Here is a 10,318-nt window from a genome sequence, read left to right as displayed (position 1 = left end):
GATCAGGCCTCATGATTTTGAGGATTTCTCTTTCTGCACAGATCCCTAATTGTATGGTATGCCCTCATGGATATACCTATCTTTGATAGAAGAGGTGCTAAGCAAGTGTTGTTAAAGATCATCAGTTGACAGAAAAGTATTCACATAAAATAAAGGCTTGCAAAAGAATAGTCAAGAACTTAAGCAGACAATGTAGTTATAAGCGACCAGATATTATCTTCAAGCACTTGAAAATAAATACAAATGAATTACCCCGTTGTGATTCTCCTTTCAAAAATGTAGGCTAATTTTTGTGGTTATTGTGGTTGTTTTTGTAGTTAATCTAGTTAAGACTGTACAGTGGAATGTATACATGGGTTTAAATATACTACTGAAAAGTTTTGATTAACGTACTGGTTTTGTTAAAGCTATTTTGAAGGCTGGAGGCAGCAACTTTTCTGAGAGTGCCATGACACAGAGTTGCTTAGCCTCTTGCTCTTCTTGGAAAGGGCCAGAGCTAACAGAAAAGTGTGCAATAAGCCGTAAGCTGGAGAGGGGTCTTTTCCATTAGCTCTTCTCCGATAGTATCCTACCTACCCTTCTGCACTGGGACCTCTGCCATATGGTCACAGCACTGCTTGTTGCTGTGGTGTCCCCTGACAACAGACACACTTGTGGACACCGAGAAGAGCAAGCCCTTGTCCCATGTACTCACAAACTGACTTAATTTCACAATAATCATGAGCTGAAAGTCTGAACCAAGTCTTCTATAATCCCATATTTTTCAGAAAAGGCTCTAAGGGCTCTAAGAGCTAGCAAGGGTAAAATCTGTCACTTTCTTCTCTTATTTCTCCCATTTATGAATAACAGGTCTGTAAAAGAAAGACTGGCTATCCCTGGCCTAATCAATTACATGTGTTCATGGATCCATGATCTAACTTTAATCTCATGTGAAAAAATATAGGTTTCATTACTTCAAAGTTTTCTAACTTCTAGCTATGTGGAAAGTCTCCCCTTCTTTACGCTGTGAGACAGGAAAAATCCAAGTTCTCGGATGTCCTGTTTTTCCTGTTTTCTTTGATTTTCCTCACTAGTTCACAGAGAGTTTTTCACATATCTATCTTATCTTTTTCCTCCTTTCCAAGGTAAAAGCAAAACAAAGAAAAAAAAATACACACACACACAAAAAAGAACCACAAAGCAAACAAAAAAACCCACCACAACAACAAAAAACAACATACACACACAAAACAAACAACAACAAACAAAAAAATCATGTTTTGAATCTCCTTTTAGGAAAAGTTTTCCTTAGCTTCCATTATTTTCCTCATCTGCCTCTGCATCTGTTAGTCTGAACCTAGAGTGAGAAACATTGCTCACATACAGAAGAACATTATTGTGTTTCCACATTCTGCTTCATTTCATTACTCATGGGTCTAACATCTCGGCAGAACCTTAACCTGTGTTCAACAGCGTGCAAGTCCCATCACTAAGTGCCAGCAAGATTTACTTTCCTAAGTGTACTAATTTTCTTTTTACTCAGCTACATTATAGCTTGTGGTCATCAACTGTGAGTTTCACACACTGAATGCTGAAGTTTCTTTTGTGCCCTTGTAGACTGGAGGGCATAGGAAGGTATTTGTGCCATCTGTTTAGGACTACTTCAGATACCTGAAGGACAGTTCAGAAAACCAGTTTAATGTTCAATGCAGTCAAGAAAGAAAAGTAAACTCACACCTAACAGTTGTTATGGGTAGACCAATAAAAAAATTCTTAAAGGTAATTGTTTTCCATCCTAAATAACTTTGTAAGACGCGTATTACACTCTTTACCTTTTCCCCAGATTAATGCATACTTTAAATATAGAAATTAATACATAATTAATTCTCTCATGTATTTTTAACCTTAAATTTTGCTTTACTCCTTTGTTGCTTGTTGCTTTTTTCCTGCTGTAACTTCTTTTCAAAAAACCTAGTTAAATGTTCTTGGAAGCCCTATATGAAGGATTGCCAGTCATTTTCCCTTCTTCAAAAGAAATGACAGATACATTCAAACATCCCATAAAATTTTAAAAGTATAGTTGTTTTAGCCATGATTTCAGAAAACATTAGAAGAACTGTCAATTTTGAGAGTGATGTTCTTAGATAAAAATGAGTGTTCAGTATTTTGGGAGAGAGGTTGTTTTTTTACTGAAAAAGTCAGTCAGTCAGAACAAATGACAGTACTTTCAATGACCAGTTCCATGATTTGCACTATTCAGCATGCATGGGATTTGAGGGACAGGGAGGAGAGCACAAGCTGTGGAAAGGAAAATTCTGGAAAGACATTGATTGAATCGCTGTGTGTGCACTTAGGTAGCATGCTGTGCTAAAGCAGATCTATGATTCAATCATTTCAACAGATAGTCTGTGTCATGAGAATAAGCCTGAAAGGATGAGCTTACCTATTCCACAATACATGAAAAATAGTATGAAAGCTGTTATGAACTTCAGTGGACTTAATGGGAACAGCACAAAAGTCTGTTTGTGAAGAACCCAATAGCAGTTGGAAAAAAAAAAAGGCGAGGGGACACAATTTTCTCATATTTTTGTTATTACTTCAGTTGAATGGATTATTCTGGTAGTTCAGTTATAACTCTGTATTGCTGATCAGGAAACTTGCAAATCTGTTAGCAGTTTGTGGGCATGGTTATTAGTGACGGAAATAACTAGATGAGCAGAAAACTGATTTTGGTGTGTTGAGATTGCTAACTTTTGCTTTTCTTCAAGACTTGCAAGGATATAGCATTATAAGATATATAAGGAGAGGTTTGTGTGCGCGCGCGTGAGAGAGAGAGAAATGTGCCCTAAGTTTTGCATTTATGTGACAGACATTTCAAGAACGAGAGCAAGTCTAGGTTCAAAGCCTTCAGCTCTACTCTAAGTTAGGAATCCAAGTTTTTGTGCACCTGATACATTCAAGGACCACATGTAAACGCAGGGAAGGAAACTCATGTGTGCAATTTTAGCAGCTCTTTTTCCATAGAAGGAAGAATGACTGTCATTACTTTCAAGTTTATTATGATAGTTATTTCTGGTAGTAATTCCAGTACATTAAATGATGTGAAACATAAACCAGTCCCATTATATTTCAGCAGTAGCCAATTTATTCAACAGCTGGGAACATGATCAAAGCAGTTCTTTCTGTTTGGGCAACTGAATCACAGGGAACACACATCATCTGCTGGCTGCTGACACAGCACTCTGTATCAAACAGCAGTCCAGGAATAGAAAAAGAATGGTACAGTGCACATATTTTAGAAAGGGATGCAGTCATATCACAATGCAGTCATATTTGTTCTCTGTAGACAGGATGAATGGAAAGACTGACAGAGCAGCATTGCAATGGCAAATTTACACAGGAGTACCAATGCAATGAGTGTAACTAGACAGTCTGAGTATAAGACTTGTGATGCTCTCCAGCCACTGCTCTAGAACACAGTACATTTGAAGCTGCAGGTTCATCAGTGCTCTCCAATGCCAGTGAAGAGAGAGCTATGAAAATTACGTTTCAGCTTCTTGGAGTGTTCACACTGGACATTTTGGGTACTTCTTTATATTCTGCATATTTCAAAAGTTAGTCTACCATATAAAACTTCTAAGTCTGTGAGAAAATTTATTCAGAAGTACAAGGAAACGAAACAAATTCAAGCTCAAGCAGCTAAAATTTCCTTTCTTTTATCAAGACCAACTGTAGTTGTAGCTATTAATAAAACACAACATTTGGAGAGTTCTGTAATTTACTTTCCTTGCTTATAGTTCCTTTTCTTTTAGTGTGAGTGCCTGCAAAAGAAGGAGAGCCTCAAGAGGTGTAAGGGGAAGAGAGTCAATCCCAAATATCCTGAACTGAGAAACAACCAGTGCCAAATTACTTCACGTTACAGCTCTGAAAGACAGATAAAGACTTATCTTCTTTGCATGGGTGCAAAGGTGAACTGGGATTTTATTGCATTTCCCTCAAGTCACAGAGGGAAACAGTCAGATGTGCAATAATTCTTGTCTTATGGTTCTGCACTGTTCTGCAAGACTATGCTTAACATGAAATAAGAAAGAAAGAGTCACTGCAATTAAGGTTGTTTGGCTTGGCAAGCTCTTAAATATCAACTCTTGAGGAAGCAGGGAGAAGGCAGCTGCAGACCCCTTGCCTTCTCTGCTGCGGAGACAAAAGACTGAGTTTCATTAACAGTTATACCTACGGTGGTTCAAAAATAATTGCCATGTAAAATGCATTTGTGTTAAAAGCAACTATATAATAATCCTGAAACAAACCTTACTAACAAAATTGAGAGTTTTGCCAGAGTAAAATGTAAATATTTCAGCCCTGTGACCCTATATGTGTCCTCTACTCAAATGTTTCCCAATCTCCTCTTAAACACAGAGGGTTTATAAGCTAATTTAAAACCTACTGCTCAAGTTCACATCAAGTCACAAGATGCTAACATTTAAACCCAATACAAACCTCTTGTATTTTCCCTACCTGCATTTCTGCTTCTAATTGAATTCTAATTCATTTAGCTGGGCTGGTAATGTCCTGTCTTTCTGCGCTCACACACTAAATGCTGTAACTCAGCTACCACACACAGAGTGAATGAACAGTTAGAGGAGTTCAAACCCTTCTTTAAAGCCTGTGTTTGTCAGAGGGCATGCTCAGCCTCCAGCGAGCTGCCCCATTCTTCCCCAGCCCAAGCCTTGTGTGAAGATTTCCTCTCCCTCTATGTTAGCACTACAACCCGATGCCCGTAATCTTTGGCGTAACAGTCTTCCTTCAGTCCTCCTCTGCCTGGAAATATTCATCTTCAGGTTTCCATTTCCTGAAATACAATTAATTCTGTGTTCTGACATCCCCAAATCCTTTAGGTCCATCCTCACTCTAATATAAATCCTTCAACAGAGAAATATGAACAGGTAAATACTTGCTCACATTTTCCATCCCTCTTCAATGCTATAGGCCTGTCTTTCCCAGTGAACTCAAGAAAGGAGAGAAGCTGTTCTGGGAGAGCATGGGGCATTTGGCAGCTGTCCTAATTCACAATTCATGGCATGGACAAGATAGGCATCAGAAACCAGGGAAAGTCACTGGCGAAGCTGAAAGTGTGGAAAAGAGACAACACAGGGACAAAAATTTTAGTACAGAAACCTCCCATACTAAAATGCTTAGAATTTTTAAAAGATACATAACAGCAGTGTTTGAGAACTTTAATTGAAATATTGCTTTATATTACAAGCATATTTCATCCCTTCTTTGGGATCACAGTTTGAAATAAATGAGTCTTTTATTATCAAGTTGGCTTCATGTTATACCAAATTAACTTTCATTAGTTTAATTACCCATAATATATTCAGGTGAAAAGAAAACAGCATCCATTTTGCCTAGAACAGCAGATCAAAAGTTCTCATAGAAAAGTACTGTTTAATGCAGAGGGAGTATGAGATTTTCTGACAATGAAAATAGTTACCCCTGTTAATAATACCAGAATAATAATTCTGCCAGTATTGGTCCAAATTAAATCCACCTGATTCTAGAAATTTCTGTGCAGCACTTAAGATGGAAGACTAATCCCATTCCTAATCCTCCCACCACAGAGAAGACTCATGCTCCTCTATTTTCTCTTCTTCTTTCCTCTGATTATTTAGGGCATCTATAGTGACTCTACTCTACTTCATTCTTAACTTCAGTTAATTATAAAGCTGTAATCATCAAATCTTATTTTGCTGAAGACAAAATTAAACTGTGGAAGATGTTGCCACCGGATGTTTTTTCTGCCAGATTTCCTTTGGAGAAGAAAGGATTTAAGCTCCCTTGAACACTAAAAGTCCCTCACAGATTGTGAAAGGGAAAAACAAAACACACCACAAGCCTTCCTTCTCCCTCCCCACCCCCAACACAAAAACAAAAAAGAAAAAAGACACACCACCACCACCCCCAGAAACAAAATAACTCTGTGGATGCTTAGCAAAAACAAACAAACAAACAAACAAAAAAACAAACAAAGCAGGAGGGTACTAATCCTTGAAAACATTTTGTGTAAAGAATTGCTCATACTGAGAAAGAAAAGCAGACATCACAGTAAACCTGACCTGTCAAGCTTCTTCCTGCAAATGTGATGAAGAACCCACTTGTTTGTAGCTGAGGTGGGTGGAAGAAGTTGGGAGGTGCTCTTCTTAAGTTCTCTGTTAAAAAAAAAAAAAAAAAAAAAAAAGCCTCCATGCTGAAGTCACACCTGACCTCAGGTTTACATACAAATGTCTCAATTACTTCCATGTGGCTTTAAAAGTTACAGTGTCAGAAAAGAGCATGCTAGTCCACTTGTAAACATTAACTCTGAAAAGTGCTTTTACTTTAAAATAAAGCAGAAGGTACTCAGTTAAAACTGGAATTCACAGCTCTCCATTGTTTCAATTGCATCTGATTATTAAATTCCCAGAATATTTTGCATACTCATTCAAGAAATAATTTATTCATTTTGAATAGGCTAGAAAGGAAGAAGTATTATAGCAGCTATGGGTATGAAATTTATGGAGATGTTTATGATTTATGTCTAAATTAGTACAGATAAATATATTCTCAATGACATAAAATTCTTTTCAGTTTTCTCCTGAGATGGGTATTTTGTTTTAGATTAGCTCATATACCGGGCAACTCAAGGAAATTTCATTTATATCTGTTTATACTTAGCCTAGTTCCATGAGTAGACTCAAGCTTCTGTTGCCACAGTTCTTAGTGTATCTTCTAGTTTCCCTGATTCCAATGCATTAGTCTTGGCCTACTATATTCACAGGGGAATCCATTAACATGCTCCAGGTTTGATGTGGTTGACACTATTTCAATATTAATCCCATGCTGTGTCATATGTTGCATGACAATAGTAATTAATGGTTTCCAAGATCCCATATATTTGCATTTACCATTCCCCTATTATAAAAGCAACATCTATATATACTCCCTTTAAGCTATTTTAAATATAAATAGTGGAATTAATTCTATTAAAATAATTAAACATGCATCCAGTAGAATCCCTACTTCTTTAAAACAAACAATTTGTTTTTGTGTGGAGCTTGTTGGATGACTGCTTCTACAGTGAAATGCCCAAATAAAGTCTTTTTATTCCTTCCTCTAGAGACTGAAAAACAAAGCAAGTGTCAGCCATTTCAACCACACTGAATGATCGTGCTGAGCAGTACCAGGACAAAATCATTTTGTGGTTATAGGAATTCTGAGCCAGACCTACACTACATATTTAGCTGGTCCCTGTGGAAAGTTGAGAGCTGTTCAAAAGCACTGATTTCATTATCATAGATGAAACAGAGTCCTCATACTGAAGAGTTATGCAAACACCAGTAACGTGTCAAGGATTGCCCTAGAATATCACTGGGCCATGGAACCTCCCTCACATACAAATGACTCCCTTCCTCCCCTTCTCCATCACATGCACCACTTAAACAGAGATGGTTAAAATGGCAGAAAAAATATTTGGGTGCATTTCAACATATTTAAATTGTAAATGAAAAATCTTATTGAAAATTTAAATTTCAAGAAGCTCTATATCAAAGTAGGCAGTAATAATTAGACATACCATACAAGCCTTAGATTGCTATTAGCTGGAGTTATAGTTACATCCCATTCTTTACTGAATTAGGTTCAAAAGTGAAGAGGTCAGTGACTAGACAAAATCACAGAAGATTCAAATTAAATTTCAAAGAGCTAAGATATACAGAGCAATCAATATGCTTCTTTCTCCTACCATCATGCAAGTAGTGGCCAAACATAAATGTCAGAAAGGGGACACAGATTTGCAGATGTGAGGATTACAGCTGGTTCCAAGCATTCCACATCTACTACCCAGAAACAAATACATCAAAATTACTTATAGAAAGTAAGTTTTTCCTACCTTGTGAAGGACAAGAGGTGTCCTTTTTCATAAAGGAATGCTGAATGAATTCTATGTTTACTGCTGTACTGCTTGAAAATTAAAATTTTTGCACTTCAGAAAGATCAAATTCAAGCCTGGATGTATAAGAAAAAAGAATTGTATAAGTTCACTAGGAATCTTATTTTATATTCCTTTAAATGGCATAAAATCTCTTAGATTGCACTCTGTGCATTTCAAATTTAAGTGTTAATTAAGGTGCACTGAAAACATTCTATCAGAATTTGTGTACAACACACCATTTAAGCAATTTCAAAATATTGTATTAGACCATTTTAAACCTCTTTGCAGGATAATAGGATGATTCAAATAGCTGTCACAGAAGTAAATATAAATCACAGTGTGACTAATCATAAACTAGCATTATTATAAAACAGTGCTTTTTTTTGTCTAACTGAGCACTCAAACACTGTTGTGTTTTTCAAAGCATGCATTGGGAGAAAAGCGTTGGTGAATTTATCTAGTTCAGAACTGAGCTGAGGTTATCCTGGTCATTCAGGTGGTTTATATTTTACAAATATTTTGTTCAAAGACCATGCTTTTCCTGAGTAACAATAGCTGAAGCATCAAATTATTAAGGCACTTAAGACATTTATAACAGGACAGATTAGAACAAGTCCAGAGGAGGGTCAGAAGAATGGACAGAGGACTGGGGCACCTCTCTATTGAAGGCAGGCGGTGGGAGTTGGGGTTGTTCAACCTGGAGAAGAGAAGGCTCCAAGGAGACCTCACTGCAGCCTTCCAGAACCTAAAATGGGCCTACAGGAAATCTGGGGAGAGACACTTTGTCAGGAAGTGTAGTGATATGACAAGAACTAATGGCTTCAAACAAGAGGAGGGTAGATTTCTATTAGGTATTCAGAAGAAATACTTCACTGTGAGAGTGGTGAGGCACTGGAACAGGCTGACCAGAAAAGCTGTGGATGCTCCATCCCTGGAAGTGTTTAAGGCCAGGTTGGATAGGGCTTTGGGCAACCTGGTCCAATGGCAGGTGTCCCTGCCCATGGTGGGGGGGTGGAATTAGATGACAATTAGCTTGACATTAGATGAGAAGATTAGCAACCATGCATCTCCTCCCCATATTTCTTTTCTTCTGGTATGCCACTTGGTCCTTTTTTAACAACTGGCTTAAGTAGCTCCTACCCAGTAACAACAGTGTGTTTATGTCATTGCAAGCAGTGGTGGTGTGTGCATCCTCCCTCCCTCCCTCCCTCCCTCCCTCCCTTCCTTCCTTCCTTCCTTCCTTCCTTCCTTCCTTCCTTCCTTCCTTCCTTCCTTCCTTTCTTCTCCATGAAATTCCTATAAATATTTTAGTTGGATTAAGCTGAAATCTATCTATGAGAGACACAGCATAGTGCTACTGTTTATCCTCCTGGCTTTCATTTTATCGTTATTGTACTTATCAGTGACCATCCATGGATGTGAGGCTATTTACAGACAGAATAATGAGCAGAATGATTTTCAAGCCTACAAACAATTCTGCTGCTCAGTTCCACTAAAGCCTTTGAGAAGCAGGCAGGTGTCCTCTCCAGTTTTCCTTGCTCTGACGAACAGGAGAGCAGAAGTTTGGGAAGCTGCCTAGAATACAAAAGGAGTCCTTACATTGATAATTTTTATACAGGAAAAAAAAATCAACTTAAATATTTAACATTGTCAAAGTTCACACATTCCTTCAGTGCTTCATCACTACATTCATATTGTTTTTATAGAATAACCATGAGAAAAGAAAACATAATTAGTTTCTTCTCTCCCAGCTGCAATGTGATGGGTTGTTATGATACTGTGATTTGCCCAAAATTTACCTCATTTTGTAACAGTCCTAAATATAAAAATGGAAAACTAGATAAGACACACTTTCAATATTAGCAGTCCCTAAGCCTTTGGCAAAGAATTACTAATTTGCCCATCAATATTGACTTTGAAAGTCAGTTCACTACCAGATTTATAATAGCATGTAATCAAACTTTCACTCGGCACCAGGTTCCATTGGTGACATGACATAATCCATTTTCTATGTGTTAAAACTAGGGTAAGCTCCTTTTAGTGTTGAAATGTCAAGCATGCAGCCTGACACATTTTGATTGAGTTTGGACATCCTGTTGGGCTGTCTGAGAAACTTACTTTTAAAATGGAGTTTATGAAGAGCCTATGGTACATTTATCTTCACAGCTGTTCCTTTGTTCTGCTCACACAGCATGCTGCAAAGTGAATTTTTTCTTTCAGTTCATAAAATATAACTAGCCAAACATGTTTCTATGTAAAATTTAAAAATAATATCCATGATTAGATAAGAATCAAATAAAAACCTGACAAAAGATGTTCTACCACAAGTTCCATTAGACATCATAAAAGAGGAGAACAGCAGGATAGATC

The 10,318-nt window shown here is 37.4% G+C and overlaps 1 long non-coding RNA gene across 1 annotated transcript; it reads right to left on the bottom strand.

Annotated features, from left to right (window-relative positions):
• Positions 1-2,551: 2,551 nt before the first annotated feature.
• LOC308187889 lies at positions 2,552-9,516 on the bottom strand. Its single transcript, XR_013944985.1, has 5 exons — positions 9,417-9,516; positions 7,907-8,022; positions 6,096-6,188; positions 4,939-5,102; positions 2,552-4,828 (listed from the first exon to the last, which is right to left on the bottom strand). It is a non-coding gene; the product is annotated as an uncharacterized lncRNA (long non-coding RNA).
• Between the last annotated feature and the right edge of the window lie 802 nt (positions 9,517-10,318).

This window comes from Anser brachyrhynchus (assembly GCF_964034855.1).
Source record: "Anser brachyrhynchus genome assembly, chromosome: 1".
In the NCBI taxonomy this organism is placed as follows: Eukaryota; Metazoa; Chordata; class Aves; order Anseriformes; family Anatidae; genus Anser; species Anser brachyrhynchus.
Note: the sequence above shows the minus strand (reverse complement) of the source record. Positions and strands in the feature narration are given on the sequence as shown.